Here is a 16,736-nt window from a genome sequence, read left to right as displayed (position 1 = left end):
CCTCTAACAAGTCTTAGATACTATTTGTGGGCCGGGATGAGACCTCAGGGGTGGTCCCCATTCTATTCACTAGGGTTAAGCTTGAGGTTGATTTTACAAAAATAGGTTATTTGACTCTGTCTGAGTACTATAAGCTGAAGAAAACCCTTTCCTCAACATTTTGGTGAGCATCTACCCAGTGAATCTTCTGTGGACGCAAGCATAACCCACAGGGTGGACATGTGTTGCCTTTATGACCACTCAGAACCCATTTCTTTTCCTCCTGCTCACAGCACACCACCTCCATCCTGATCAAGACTGGATCAGATGGATTCCCCCTGGACACAGTGATTGGCTCACTGGTGGGCACATGAGCCGAGTTGTCCAATCAGAGCGGATCTCAGGACTTGTATAAGGAGTCCTAGGGGAGGATGCTGTCCTGGGGGCTGTAGGCAGTCATTTGCCTCATTCTCAGGCCAAAAGGTTAGTCCCTTTGGCTTCTTGGACTTTTGAGTGAAGATAAGCCCACATGTTTTAGTTTTTATCTAAGATGGTATGAGTTAGGTTTTCTGCCACTTAGAATGAGTCAAGACTGGTCCTTTGATACAAATGAGATCGCACTGTGTCTACTCTAACTGTATTTTCCAGGTGACAACACACTGATACGGGATGTTTTGAAATGGTTTCTGACAGCAAGGAGACTAGGAAAAAATGCAAAACTGCTTCTTTTGTCATCAGGTTCTGCATGCAACAGACTTTCCTAATCCCACCTCTCACCCTTATTCCACGAGGGATTCGTATCTTTGTAACCCGTTGCTGTTTAAACTTTTACTCAGGGAACAAAAGTAAAAATACATATTTTGGAATAGTCTTTTCAAACTGGGTCATTTCTCACCCTTTGGGGGTAAGAAGTAACATGGTGGAGTGACTTAGAAATTCAGGGTCTGGAATCAGGCCGAATTATTCATGAAGGGCTCGCCTGGGCCAGACGCTGTGCTGGGGACCAGGAGGCCCAATGCAGTCTACTGTTGAGTTCCTGCCTTCATGAGAGGGCTGGACACAGGAGAGAAGAGACTGCACAAAGAGCTGAGGTTGGCGGGACTGAGGACCACTACCAAGGCAAGTGCTGAAGTCTGCCCAGAGGAAGCAGCTTTCTCCTCCTCAGCAGACTTGTACTCAGGCTGGCAAATTCTCCCATCCCCCCTTCCCATTCCCTAAGCTGCTGTTCCAACTTGGCTCTGCTCCCCCTCCAGCCGAGCCTCCAGTCTCTCAGGAGACACCCTCATCTTCTGCTTCATTGGCAAAGTTGAGACTGTCAGTTTTCTTCTTTCTCAACTTGAAATCCACAGCCATTGTTCCTCCTGGTCTTAAGCCTCATAGCAAGAACCTTCTTGCTCGCCTCTTCCCCTCCCTCCCTTGGCCCTTGCTCCTCACTGTAAAGATGCTGACTCTCTAGCCTCTAGCTTTAGCGTCCTGACACAAGTGGTTTCCATCACTGGCAGGACCTTGGGCAAGTAAGTTCTCCTCCTCCCGTCTCAGATTTCTCATCTGTGCAAAGGGGATGATGCCTGGCTTGCAGGCGGTTTTAGCAATTAAATGATGTAATGCATGCAAAAGCATTTGGCATGGTCCTGAGCACACAATAGGTTCTGTCGTGGATCCTCTAGAGTGGCTACTCCTCCATGATTCCCTCTCCTGGGATTCATACCCTGGTGTGACCCTTTCCCATTAAATGTGGGCAGAACCTGTGACTTGCCTTTAACAAACAGAACCAGGGCAGAGGCCATGGGATGTGACTTCTGCGATTCTGCCATGGTGTGTAAAAATTCTATCCTATGGGTTGATTTGCTCTAAAGATCCTCCTAGTTGGCTTGATGAAGTAAGTGGCCAAGCTGGGAAAGCCCATGTGGCAACAGGCTGTGGGGAATCTCTAGGAACTGGAGGTGCCACAGACCAGCAGCCAGCAAAAAAAATCAAGATTCAAGAAACTACTACAGCAAACTCATGAACAGAGAAGTGTGTCCTTCCCCAGGTGAGCCTCCAGAGGAGAACTCAGCCCTGGCTGACACCTCGAGAACTTGCTTGGCCTTGTGTGATGTCAAGCAGTGGACCTAGCTAAGCTATTAGGAGAGTCCGACCCACAGAAATGATGACAAAATAAATGTGGGTTGTTTTAAGGCAACAAGTTTGCGGTAATTGGCTACAGGGCAGTAGATAACTAACACAGTATTCATTAAATGAGAGCCTCCTTGCATTCTAAAAGGAACCATCTTTAACCTGCTTTCTCCTTCCAGCCTCCACCCTACTTGTTTAATTGCTTTTCCTTTGTTCCCAAACTCTTGAACAGGGAGGAGGGCCCCCCGGGCTAATTAGATCCTGACTTGCACCACTCTGTTGTGGTTCCAGTTAGGCCGTCTCTTTTCCAGCCTGGTTTGTGGCCTCTTGGTGGGCAGTGGCTGTGCGGCCCACCACGGTCTTCTCTGGGAAGAGGGCCCCCGCAGAGCTGGGCCCCAGCCCTCATGCTGCCCTCTTCTGCTTTCCTGTGTGATTAATTACGTGAATGAGGGTGGCCAAGTCAGAGTTTTGACAACGGCTTGCAGTACTCCTGCTGAAAACTAACTCTATTAACATTCCTCTATGAAAAAGCCGGCAGGAGGGTGTGAATCTGCTGGCTTCTAATGACTGGAATGGAATGACAGTGTAGGGAGGGAGGGTAGAGGGGGAGAAGCAGCGGGAGCCTGCGTCTAAGATACGGGGGAGGGGAAAAGCGGGTGGAAAGCCTGTGGGGTGCTCGCACTCCCCTCAGACCCTCGCAACAGGGCTTAGGTGGCCCTGCCCTCTGCCCTCAGGAAGAAGGAGACCGAATCTTTGGGCCCATGGCTATCTGGATGCCTGAATCACACCACTCTGAACCTTCTCTCCCAGAGTATTTTCGTTCATTTATTCAGCAAATATTCACATACATCTTATGCCAGCGACATACCAGGAGCTATTCTAGTGCTAGGGAGGCAGCAGCATCCCTGATCTCTCATAAATATGTAAACAAGTCAACAAATAAACACACCAGGTCATTTTTTTGAGAGTGTCAAGTGCTCTGAAGAAAATAACCCAGGATAATGAGATAAATCGTGACAAGTGGGGTTGCGGGCACTTTAAACGGGTGTTCAGAGAAGATGACATCTGGGTTTGAGAGAGGATATATATATATATATATATTTATACACACACACACACACAATTATGGCCGATTCGTGTTGCTGCCCAGCAGAAACCAATAAAACAATGTAAAGCAATTATCTTCTAATTAAAAATTAAAAAATAAAGGACAAGAAGGAGCCAGGTTTGCCAGGGTCTTAGGGAAGAGCTATTCAAGGGGGAGGACAGCAAGTGCAAAGGTCCTGAGGCAGGAATGGGCTTGGCGTATTGGACAGAAGCGAGGCTAGAATGACTAGAGGGGTGAGTGAGTGGGCAGATGCGGTTGGAGAGGGACAGGCCTTGGCAAGGAGTCTATGGTGAAACCTCAGTGCAAAGAGGAGTCAAAGAGGCTTTCCTGCTTCCACTCCACTTCTGGCTAGGTCATTCTGGAGTCTACCAAGTCCCACTGTGGAGATGCTGGTCCCTCCAAGGTCTGCAAGAGAAGGAGGCAAGGCCAGCACATGCCAAATGCATGGCACTCCTCCCTTTCGTGAAGTGAAAGTCACTCAGTCGTGTCCAACTCTTTGCAACCCCATGGACTATACAGTCCGTGGAATTCTCCAGGCCAGAACACTGGAGTGGGTAGCCGTTCCCTTCAAGAGCCTCCACCTGCTCCTCCTGGGAGATTTGTCAGCTAAAAACCAAATGTGGAAGCTATGAAAGTTCTCTCCTATGATTCGTTTCCCCAGAGATGGGAGGAAGGGCAGACGAGGATGGCAAAACATCCTAGGGGAACACTGCTTCCTAGGGCTCAGATTTTCAGGTGGTACAGCTCCCACTAGACCAGTGGTTCTCAGCTTTGAGCCTTCATCAGAATCACCTCAGACCTCATTCAGACACAGAACGCTGGGTCCCACCCCTAAAGTTTGAGTCAATTTTTCTGGGAGTGGGGCCTAACGTGCATTTCTGTAAGTTCCCAGGTAATAGGATGCTGCTGGCCCCAGGATCATGGAGTTCTTTCCTCTCGTGCAGCCCTGGCATTTATGCTGATGAGGAGGCATCACTGACCTGCCAAGTGAGTCTTAGAGGAAGGGCTGACCTGCTCTCCTCTCTTCTCCCCCACCTCCCTGTCCCACCCCTTCAACCCTGGCTGCAAAGTTTACTCAGGTCTCCTCTCCAACGGGTTCATCAGTAATAAAGCTGAGAAGCTAATCCTCGTCTGTCTGTCTTCTTCATCTGCCAACTGATTCTAAACTTGCAAAATATATGTGGGCCTAGATGTGTACACAAATGTGTGGGCTTCTCTGGTGGTGCAGTGGTAAAGAATCCACCTGCAATGCAGGAGCTGCAGGAGACATGAATTTGATCCCTGGGTCGGGAAGATCCCCTGGAGGAGGCCATGGCAATCCATTCCAGTATGCTTTTTTAGAGAATTCTATAGGCACAGGAGCCTGGCAGGCTACAGTCCATAGGGTCACAAAGAGTCAGACATGACTAAAGTGACTTAGCATGCATACACACACACACACACACACACACACACACACACAAATAGATCGGGCTCCCCTCAAACCACAACAGAGAAGTTGATCCCAGTTGCAAACAATGATTGATTAGCACCTGGGCCACACAGAAGTATTGGGATCTTAGCGTTAACTTCAGTCTTCACTAAAGCATCAGCTGTTTGGGGAACAAAAGGTCCAGTTTCTGGGCCTATAAAACTGAGGATCAAGTCCGTGGCCAGGGTGAGGTCATCGGAGTGAAGTCATAAAGCACTGGCACCCTTCTGTCCTGTCTGGCACCTCTAGTCACAAACCCACAATCACAAACCCACAAACAACACCTGCACCTCTAGTCACAAACCCACAAACAATCACAAACCCACAAACAATCACAAACCCACACACAACACCTGCACCTCTAGTCACAAACCCACAATCACAAACCCACAATCACAAACTCACAAACAATCACAAACCCACACACAACACCTGCACCTCTAGTCACAAACCCACAATCACAAACCCACAAACAATCACAAACCCACACACAACACCTGCACCTCTAGTCACAAACCCACAATCACAAACCCACAAACAATCACAAACTCACAAACAGCATCTGCATCTCTATTCACAAACCCACAAACAATACCTAGAGAATAAATGATGTCTGGGACATCACTGTAAACGAAGCCTGGTATGTGACAAGTGCCCAATGGATGGGGTTGCCTGCCCTGGTCTCTAATGAATGGCTTAAAGAAGGAGAGAACAAAACACAAAAAAGCAGTTCAGGCAAGAGAAAGAGTTTGGCTAAAGGCCAAAAGGGGTCATGTGATCCTCCAAACTGGCCTTGGCCTCTGGGGTGGATCAGCAGTGCGCAGTGAGCACTCTCGTGCGGCCACCCGCTTATAAGAGTTGCCTCGTGACAGCCCCCTCCTCTGCTGCCCTCTCCAGTGCCCCCACTGCTCCTCCGGCTGGGCGGTAGCTGGAGGGCGGGGTGTTGCGGCGGTTGGGCATCATGACGGGAGCTGACGTGGCATAATCAGGCCTCTGCTGCCTCGTTAGTGGTGCCCTCGCCCACATTCAGCTCCTGAAATGGTTCCCAGTGAGCCCTGCCTCCTCGCATTCACACCCTGTGTGATTCCTCCCTTTGAGTGTGGGCTGGACCTAGAGAGTCCCTTCTAATGAACAGAAAGGGGCAAAAGGGACAGGATGCCGCTCCTCAGAAGGGACTAGGCGATAAAAGACTCTCCTGGTCTCTCCTCTCTCTCTCTCTCTCTCTCTCTCTCTCTCTCTCTCTCGCTTACTCGAAGCAACTGACGTGCTGACAGCCACCCTGTAGAGAGGTCCACATGGCAAGGAATTCAGGGAGGCTTCTGGCCAGCGTCCAGCAAGGAACTGAGGCCCTCAATCAACCAACCTGCAAGGACCTGAATCCCGCCAGTAACTGAGTGAGCTTGGAAGTGGATCACTACCCAGCCGCCATGGATACCTTTATTGCAACTTTATGATTGGCCCAGCTAAGCTGTACCAGGGTCCTGACCCATAGAAATTGAGATAATGCATGTTGTTTTATGGCACTAAGGTGTGGAGTAAATTGTTACAAACTGAAATAGATAATGAACACAGATTTTACTATCAAGAGAGAAGCAGTGTCATGAAAAATATCTCAGAAAGTGAGATGGCTTTGGAACCAGATGGTGGGCAGAGGATGGGAGTATTCTGAGGAGCTTATTAGAGAAACCAGAACTTTGAGGATGCTGCTGGGAAAGGGTCAAAGGAAGTGAGGAACACCTCACTGGAAGCTGGAGGAAGGGGACCCTTGTTATGCAGTGAGGGAAATCTTGGCAACGATGTCATCTGCAGGGATATGGAAGGGCATGTGCCTGATCAACTTTGTGATCTGGCTAAAGAGATATCCAAGCAAAGGGTTGAAGGTACTAGCTGGTTTCTTCTTGCTGCTTATGGAAACAGTGGCAGATTTTATTTTCTTGGACTCCAAAATCACTGTGGATGGTTACCACAGTCATGAAATTAAAAAATGTTTGTTCCTTGGAAGAAAAGCTATGGCAAACCTAGACAGCGTATCAGAAAGCAGGGACATCACTTTGCCAACAAACGTCTAGTCAAAGTTATGGCTTTTCCAGGAGTTGTGTATGGATGTGAGTTGGACCGTAAAGAAAGCTGAGCACTAAAGAATTAATGTTTTCAAACTGTGGTTCTGGAGAAGATGCTTGGACAGAAAGGAGATCAAATCAGTCAATCCTAAAGGGAATCAACTCTGAACACTCATTGGAAGGACTGATGCTGAAGATCTAATACTTCGGCCACCTGATGTGAAGAGCTGACTCATTGAAAAAGACCCTGATGCTGGGAAAGATTGAGGGCAAGAGGAGAAGGGGTGACAGCAGATGAGATGGTTGGGTGGAATCACCAACTCAATGGACATGAGATTGAGCAAACTCCAGGAGACAGTGAAGGACAGGGAAGCCTGGTGTGCTGCAGTCCATGGAGTTGCAAAGAATCAGACATGACTAAGTGACTGAACAACAGGAATGTGACAAGAGAAATAAAACGAGGGAAAGGTGGTGGGGGAGCAGCCAGACTTGATAGTTTGGAAAGCTCTCAGCCTCCCAAGACAGCAAAGGATGCTAAAATTAAGAGAAGGCTTTAAGCACTGTCAAGAAAAGGTGGTCTGGAGATAAAGCCAAGGGTGTGACTGTGCAACCTGTGGCTAAGACCTCAGGAAGATCAAAGGATTGCAGTATTATTCAGCCTCACAAAGGCCCTTTAAAGAGATCAGGGTGGGCTTTACAGATTCTCAAGATCAAACAGTAGGGCCTCTGGGGAGCGTATGAGCGTTGTCCCTTGGCCATCAAATGGACGCCCAAGGTAGAGAACTTCAGTTCAAAGAAATTTGCAGTTGTGGTTTTTGTTGTAATAGAGTGAATCTGAATGAAATTTACAGAAGACCCACGAAGTTTTGGAGCCACACTGTTATCAGAAGTATCACTGTCAGATTGGAACAGAAAGGACAGAGAGGGTACAAAATAAAAAGAGGTCATTGGGCTCCCCAAATTCTCAGCAGGAAGCAGGCTGAAGAAAAGTAAGCTTCAAACATACATTTCCTTTCATGAAGAAAACAGAAGGACGACTCAGAGGGAGAAACCAAGAGCTCCAAAGGTAGAGCTGAATATTCTCAGATTTTGAAACTAATCAAGAAACTTCCAATATGTTCATTGGTGGATTTCAGAATTGTTATGGGCCAGGGACTTTTCTCTGCCTCACTTTCCCCCCTTTTGAGTAAGAATGTCTGAACCCATTGCCCTGTGCTTGTTCCACCTCTGTGTGCCCTGTGTGTGGGGACAGAGAACTTGTCCACATGGTTTTGCAAAGCTACAGCTCCAGAGTAACAATATTCTAGGACCTGTACTTAAGGAACTACACCAAGTCCGTCCATACCTGAACTTGATTTACATGGTGTGATTCTGGACATTGAGCCAATGCTTTCATAGAATGAGGCTTTTGGGGGGGCCTTGGGAAGGATTAACAGCATGTTGCATGTGGAAAAGCCATGAAATCATTGCAGGATGGGGGCAGCTTGCGGTAGGAAGCTTTCAGATCAGTTCAGTTGTTCAGTGTCAGACTCTTTGCGACCCCATGAATCGCAGCACGCCAGGCCTCCCTGTCCAACACCAACTCCCGGAGTTCACTCAAACTCATGTCCATCGAGTAGGTGATGCCATCCAGCCACCTCATCCTCTGTTGTCCCCTTCTCCTCCTGCCCCCAATCCCTCCCAGCATCAGAGTCTTTTCCAATGAGTCAGCTCTTCTCATGAGGTGGCCAAAGAATTGGAGTTTCAGCTTTAGCATCAGACCTTCCAAAGAACACTCAGGGCTGATCTCCTTTAGAATGGACTGGTTGGATCTCCTTGCAGTCCAAGGGACTCTCAAGAATCTTCTCCAACACCACAGTTCAAAAGCATCAATTCTTTGGTGCTCAGCTTTCTTCACAGTCCAACTCTCACATCCATACATGACCACTGGAAAAAACCATAGCCTTGACTAGATGGACCTTTGTTGGCAAAGTAATGTCTCTGCTTTTTAATATGCCATCTACGTTGGTCATAACTTTCCTTCCAAGGAGCAATCGTCTTTTAATTTCATGGCAGAAATCACCATCTGCAGTGATTTTGGAGCCCCACAAAATAAAGACTGTCACTGTTTCCACTATTTCCCCATCTATTTGCCATGAAGTGATGGGACCGGATGCCATGAATTAGTTTTCTGAACATTGAGTTTTAAGCCAACATTTTCACTCTCCTCTTTCACTTTCATCAAGAGGCTTTTTAGTTCGTCTTCACTTTCTGCCATAAGGGTGGTGTCATCTGCATACCTGAGGTTATTGATATTTCTCCTGGCGATCTTGATTCCAGCTTGTGCTTCTTCCAGCCCAGCGTTTCTCATGATGTACTCTGCATATAAGTTAAGTAAGCTGGGTGACAATATACAGCCTTGACATACTCCTTTACCTATTTGGAACCAGTCTGTTGTTCCATGTCCAGTTCTTTAGAAATGACTAGATGATTTTTGTCTCCTGGCATTCACACCCTTGTATAACCCTCCCCCCTTATGTCTATGTAGATTTCAGAGAAGACGGGGCTGGTCAATGAGAGGTACAGGTACACACCAGTTCTGTCCAAAGGAGGAGCCCAGTGCTTCTGATCAATAGAATACAGCAAAAGTGATGGGCTGCTGATTCTGAGATTAGGTTATAAACGACCATGACCTCTGTCTTTCTCTGTCTCGGACTCACTCTGATGAAGGCAACAGCTGTGTTGAAAGCTGCTCTGTGGAAAGGAACTGAGGCACTCTCTGGTCAACAGCACTGAGGACATCAAAATCCTTCAAACCACCCCGATAATAAGCTTGGAGCAAATCTTTACCCCCAGCAGAGCTCTGAGATCATCACCCAGGAAGGCTCCTTGATGGCATTGTTGTGAGAATCTGGCTGAACCACACCCGGGTTCCGACCACACAGACCAGGTGAGATAAGAAACATGGGTTCAAGCTGTAAGCGTTGGGGTAATTTGTTACACAGGAAAGAGATACTTAGTAGCCCCACCCCAAGGTCCTGTGCTACAACACTTCATCCAGAAACACTCTCACTCTCCTCAGGACCTTTGCACATGCTGCTCCAGGCTGAACTCCTCCTTCCTACCTTCGGGGTCTGGTAAATTTCCACTTGTCAGACAAGACTCAGCTCAAGCGTCCCTTCCTCCGGGAAGCCCTCTTGGACCCTTTCACCCTACTCGGTGCTCCCATATCACATCCTCATCTCATTCATATCACATCTAGTGTTTGTCTCAACTTGTGCAGGAGAGCAGGGGCCTTGCCTTATTCAGCCTAGTGCCCTTAAAAATCTCATAGTGCTTCACATGCAGGAAAATAATAATATAAAACTGTTATTTATGTACCTGTGCCATGCCTGGTAGTGTTTGAGGTCATTTACATGTAATGTGTGAGTGTGTGCTCAGTCGCTTCAGTCATGTCCAACTCATTGTGACCCCACAGACTGTAGCCCGCCAGGTTCCTCTGTCCATGGGATTCTCCGGGCAAGAATACTGGAGTGGGTAGCCGTTCCCTTCTCCAGGGGATCTTTCCAACCCTGGGACTGAACCCAGGTCTCCTGTGTCTCCTGCATTGCAGGCCAATTCTTTACCCACTGAGCCACCTGAAAAACCCTTACATGTAACAATCTTACTTAATAATAAACTCAATCAGGCAGAAACTTTAAACATCCCCATTTTGTAGATGAGGAACTGAGGCTCTAGGTGAGGTGCTCAGTGCCAGAAAATGAGCAATGGAATCCCGAAAGGTTCCTCCTTCCCAGGCCTGCTGAGAGTCACCTCCTCTTTTTGGAGCTGGACACACAGCAGACTTGGGCCAGGAGGCCTCCTGAGACAACACCCTGTGCTTGACTGGTTACATAATTTGGCATTTCCAGAGAAACACCAGGATCTTTCCCTTGGTGCCTCCTCGGAAGGGCTTGGCTCTCACCCAGAGAATTTGTTGGGCACCACAAATCACACCTCCAGCTCTCTGCTCACAGCTGCGCCTCTGGCCCGCAGGCAGAATGAGTGTGTTCCTCCCCTCACACCCTGTCATTATGAACCACGTAAATTCCTCGATACTCGTGTTGAAATGAACAGATGCAGCTCTGTATTTTTAATGCATTATCTGCAATTAGCGGCAGTGGGCATGAAAGAACTCTGTGGTCCCTGGGGCTGCCTCTGGCGGATGCAGCTGTGAGTACATTTGTGCTGAAGGATCCTGCCCAGCTCCTCTGGCCCACACAGCTCTGGTGAGTGGGCGAGGGAGCCTCCATTTGCATGGCATCTGCCCGGCCAGGAAGCAGAAGGGGGCTGTTGACGACTGATGGTGACTCCACTGCCAACCTGGCCCCTCGCCATCCCTCCTAGGCTGTCTAAATACCCTGAGAGGAGGTCCTCCACCCAGATGTTACAGGTGATAAAAGTTTTCACAGGATTGGGGTCTGTGAGAAGGGGTCTGTACAAAGACGGTGTGCTGCAGTGTCTGGAACAAACCTAAGGGGCTGTCTGCAGATTTCTGCGAAGACAGGGCTGGTTGATGAGATGTACGGGTGCACACCAGTTCTGTCCAAAGGAGGAGGACATTTTGCGTCATAAATATAATGCTAATATGGAGGAGGGCATGGCAACTCACTCCAGTATTCTTACCTGGAGAATCCCCATGGACAGAGGAGCCTGGTGGGCTGCAGTCCATGGGGTCACAGAGTCGGACATGACTGGCGACTAAGCACAGCACAGCACAGCATACTATGGTCTTAGCACTCTCCAGGCATCATCAGAAGGCAGTGTCAATTCCTCACCCCACCACTGCCCCCAACCACAAAGCACAGCTGAAGACCACCAGGAGTCCACCCGTAGTTGAACGAAGTTGGGATTATTGACTCTTGGCCATGAGGGAGAACGCACAGCCCTGGGAACTGTCAGGCATCTCAGTGGCTAAGTGGAGGGCTTTTCTGGTGGCTCAGATGGTGAAGAATCTGCTTGCAATGAAAGAGACCCGGGTTCGATCCCTGCATCGGAAAGATTCCCTGGAGGAGGGCATGGCAACCCACTCCAGTATTCTTGCCTGGAGAATCCCATGGACAGAGGAGCCTGAGGTTGCAAAGAACTCACTGGAGGAGTTAGGCTTTTTGTTAGGTGATATGGGGGAGGGTTCAAAGCAGTGGAGCTTTGCTGTGGACTGGTTGCTAACAGGAAGTGAATATACTTCTATGATTGGGTACTTAATTTTATCTAGAAGGTGGGAGGAATGAAGCAAGACTAAAGTTGTAACTGGTAAATAAGCAGCTGTTGAGAGCTCCCTGGTGGTCCAGTGGTTAAGAATCCGCCTTGTAATGCAGGGAATGCAGTATCCATCCCTCATCAGGGAACTAAAATCCTACATACTACAGGGGAACTAGGCCCTTACACCGGAACTACTGAGCCCATGCGTCACAAATAGAGAGACCTCACACTGCAACAAAAGATCCCACATGATGCTATGAACACCAGACGCAGCCAAATAAATAAATAAACTATTTTTTTTTTACAAAAGAAGCAGCTGTCACTCGTGTTAGCCAAGATGCAAAGGGAGGGGGAGGTGGGGTCATTGCTGTCTTTTGGTGATATCCTCATTTGTGTCTGAGTTCAGATGTGATTATGAAGCGGCCTTGTTTTTGTCTTGCTCCATTGTAGTCACGGAGCTCTAACAAGAGGACGCCAAAGTCTAGGTGTGGGGGGGCCAGCCCAGCTCCCACCACTCAGTCCGTCTCTGGCCATCAGCGGGCTGCTATTGTGCCAGCTTTTAGAAACAGAGAAACGCAAACTCAGAGAGCTGCCAAAGCTGAGGAGTGGAGCTGTGAGCCCACCATCACCGGAACTGGAGTAGATGCCGAGGGATTCGGAGGACAGGGGTGGAACGGGTAAGATTATGGAAGCCAGGCTGACCACGAAGGGGACTGGCCATGATGGTGAATCAGAGAGAACACAGGATTTGGAGCGAGAGCTCTCCACTTGAGAAATCTGTCCCTGCCACTTACTAGCTATTCGGCCTTGGGTAATTCACTGAACATCTTAGATTCAATTTCTTCTTTTGCATAATGGGGATACAGAAATCTGTTTCCCACAATTATTGTGAGAAAAAAATGAACAGACTCAGTATAAGGCACCTATGCAACTTCCAGGAACAGGAGAGTCCCCTCTGAGCACTTCCTGTCTGCCAGCCACTGTTCTGGATATCTCACCTGTACCGACTCATCTAATACAGCACCCCCTCCAGGCAGATTCTATTGTTAGAGTCCCTGGTCTGCAGGAGAGGCGACGGAGGCACAGAGAGGTTAAGCAACTTCTCCAAGGTCACACAGCTGTCCAGGAGCAGAACTCAGGCAAGCTGGCTCCAGCACCTTCACCCTCTGCCTCCTCGTGGCTGCTAGGTCACTGTTCCTCCCATTTCCTAGGGCTTCCCTGGTGGCTCAGATGGGAAAGAATTTGCCTGCCGTGCAGGAGACCTGGGTTCAATTCCTGGGTCAGGAAGATCCTCTGGAGAAGGGAATGGCAACCCACTCCAGTGTTCTTGCCTGAAGAATCCCATGGACAGAGGAGCCAAGGAGGCTACAGTGCATGGGATTGCCAAGAGTCGGACACGACTAAGCGAATAAAACACACACCCCTTTCCTGCTTCAAGGACTTCAACCTCAACAGCTCTAGTCACATTTCGACGGTGACTGCACGCTCTGGAACTCCCCGGGTCCTAGACTTTTGCTTGTGGAAGGGTCCAAGCTGCCTTCTTGGCTCTGGTTTGGAGAGCACTTGTTTCCTTTTAGAAACGCTCTCAGCACGACAGATGATATAGGTTCAGGTCACTGCGGTGGAGAGATCAAATAAAACGTAGTATTGCCTTGGTGGTATTTCTGTGCCTTTCAGTAAGTCTTGAAGGCAGAGAAATGAGTAAAAACGAAAAGGGCTGGAGATGGCGTGGGAGGAGCGACTCAGTGCTGCAGCCAAAGCCCTCCTGTGCCAAGGCTGATGGGTGCCAGAGGCTGCCTGAGAGGAAAAGGGCCAGAAGTGACCATGTGGTCCCCTTCCACACCACAGCAGCAGGAAGCTCGTCAGTGGCCACAGCATCACGGGCCAAGGCCGAGTCAGTGCTGGCTAGTTCTAACTGCTTGAATAGGTGTAGAGGTTGTGTGTTTGTTCTAGGAGACTGGGGGCGAGGACTCCTGGACCCAGGGGTGCCAGTGACCAAGGTCCTTCCTGCCACTGACCCCCCTCCAGGCAGTGTTCCGCCACCACTTGGGGGAGATGAAGTCCTAGAACTCCCGTCAACATTCCTTCTGCAGTTTCATGCAACCCCAGATCATAGTCATCAACCTTCTTGAGGCTCATCTGTTCTTAATTATATCTCTCAATCCCAAGGCATTACAACTGTGTGAATTGGGGAAATTTAGCTGCTTAGAGGATTCACAATAATCACAGTAATCTCTGGTATTTACAGAGCTTCCTTTTGTAGACTGTGAGAGCCAGACAGACAACACTGTAGTGGTGAAGACACCCTGAAATTGCTCTCAAGTTCTCTTCGCAGAGTGCCAAGCCCTCACTTGGTCTTATTTTACTTTGCTCAAGGAGGGACATGAGAAAAGTAGTTTTCTCCATCACTTCCTGAAGGAGACCAAAGAGAAGATGGGAAGGTGGACCCCATGGAGAAGATGCACCTCAGGTTGCATGCTCAGCCTGCGCCCTCTTCTCCACCCACCTTGGGAGGGGTGGGCTCCTTCCTGCAGTTATGTTGTTCCAGTTGAGCACCTCTTTCCTTGGTAGCAGCTGACTGGACAAAGAGCTAAACTCGACTAAGGAGCGGAGCCAACCAGATTCCCTTTTTCTTTTTGTGGGGTTGGGGGAAAGAATTCACCTGCCATGCAGGAGATGTAGGAGATGGGGGTTTAATCCCTGGGTTGGGAAGATCCCCTGGAGGAGGAAATGACAACCCACCTCAGTATTCCTGCCTGAAAAATCCCATGGACAGAGGAGTCTGCTGGGTTACAGTTCAAAGGGTTGAAAAGAGCTGGACAGGACTGAGCGACTGGGAATACAAACACAGCTTAATTCCAAAGAATTTCTACCTGTAATTCTGGAAGTCACATAAATTTAAATTATATATAATTCATTTATGTGTGTGTACATAGATGAATTTCTGAAAAAAATTTTAGTGCTAATTCAAGACAAGAGATGTAGAAACTTGGAGTCAGTCAGTTGGTTCCTAAAGCAAGAAGGTCAGGCAGACTCAGGGAGTGGAGGGACCATCGGGGACTGTGTGCGGACTCACAAGCAGAGAGAAGGGGAGGAGACCGTGAGACTGGAGGGGACTGCTCTCCAGCACTGTGTGTCCCATGTATTTATGCAACAAGCCCTTTGGATTCCTAAGCCAGGAGCGGCCCCTATGAGGCCGTTACTGCACGAAGGGGAGGCACTGGAAACCACCCGAGACTCCTGCACTGCTTCTCTGACGCTCATGCCTTCCCTTCAGCTTCAGCAGAAGACGGGGCCAGGTCCTGTGGGTACATTAGATGGAGTAGCCACACTTCTTCCCTAGTGGGGACACCACAGGGGGGTGGGGGCCAGATCAGGGTCCATCCCAGAGACCCCTGCTGATCCTTATCAGAAACCAACATGGGCCTCCCCGGAGTGCTGGGGTGTGGGGCACAGCTGACCCTGACCTCCACAGCTTGACAGAGAAGGATACGAGAAGTCCCTGCAAAGAAGCCGTTGTCATGACACAGCACAGCCATCTGGTCCCCTCATTGATCTGACAGCAGCAGCAGGGGCAGAAGGAAGTACAAACGGAGGCCCCAGGAGCACAATCCTATGGAGAGGGGCACTGATTTGTGTACCCGCCCGATGACTGGCCAGACTCTCGGTGTTTAAAAGACGTTCACGCAAGGTCAGGGCTGGAAGGGCACCTTAGGGAGGCCCCCAGGACAGTCCAGAATCGTCACAAATGGGAAAAGCAAGCCCCAAAGACACTACTGAGATGTGACCTTTCCATTTCAATCAAGAGAGTCCAAATAGCTTCCACTGTTTATTGGGCAGTTCTGTGGGCAAAGGGGGATATTGTTGTGCTTTGTAGCCCTATGTAGTCTTCCCAGAGGGAGAAAAGCAAAGAGAATATATATTTATGTGGAGTCTATAGGACTGAATCATAAGCACTTGGACTAAAAAACAACAAAAAACAAACAGCAAAAAAAGCACAGTTACTGCCCAGGTAAACAATGGGTGGTCACTAATTCAGAAGCCCCGTCCCATCACTCACCCCTACTCCAAAGGACATGGACAAGCAAACCTGAGATTTATCCCGGCTGGAGGCTCTGAGTATGTGGAACAGTGGCCCCTGTGACACCAGCATTTGCCCAGCCTTTGCTCAGCCACAGAGTCAGTTTCAACCTGCCCCGCCCCAGGGCCAGTGAGTCTCTAGAAGAAATCCATCCTGAGCTCCTGTCCTCAAGTCAGGTAGATTCTGGAAATAGCCTGCTGCCCTCCCGCAGACCACCCCACCACCCCCAACCCAGGATGTCACGGGCTCTGTGGGACTCAGCCCCTGGGGCCTCTCCAGCCTTCATATTTAACTATACAACCGACCTGTGGGCTGGCTGCCCGACTGGTCTGCACTAGTCTGTGGTTCCCACTCCCACTCCCTCGTAGTTCTGGCACGTCTAGGGTTTGGCCCCATTCTCCTGAGGGTTGGGATTCGTCCTTCCCTTCTCCACTCACCCACAAGCGCTCCTGACCTAAGAGTCACACAAGCGCCTGCTTCACGTGTCCACCCCTCTCTCTCGGAATTTGCCTTTCTAAAGTTTCAGGCCCAGGTGAGGGTTGAATTTGCCTTTTTCCCTTGATTGTCAACTCTGGAGGAGGAAACGGCAACCCACACCACTATTCTTGCCTGAAAAACCCCACGGACAGAGGAGCCTGGCAGGCCACAGTCCAAGGGGTCGCAAAGAGTCAGACATGACTGATGGACAAAGCTCACATGCAC

The 16,736-nt window shown here is 49.2% G+C and overlaps 1 protein-coding gene across 1 annotated transcript in view; it reads right to left on the bottom strand.

Annotated features, from left to right (window-relative positions):
• The window catches only part of CSMD2 (CUB and Sushi multiple domains 2), a 655,591-nt gene that overhangs the window by 366,659 nt on the left and 272,196 nt on the right, over positions 1–16,736 (bottom strand). The gene's annotated exons all lie outside the window — the stretch shown is intronic.

The sequence above is a fragment of the Bison bison genome, unplaced genomic scaffold, assembly GCF_000754665.1.
Source record: "Bison bison bison isolate TAMUID 2011002044 unplaced genomic scaffold, Bison_UMD1.0 scf7180017864158, whole genome shotgun sequence".
In the NCBI taxonomy this organism is placed as follows: Eukaryota; Metazoa; Chordata; class Mammalia; order Artiodactyla; family Bovidae; genus Bison; species Bison bison.
The sequence above is the reverse complement of the archived record's forward strand: the minus strand, read 5'-3'. Positions and strand labels throughout refer to the sequence as shown.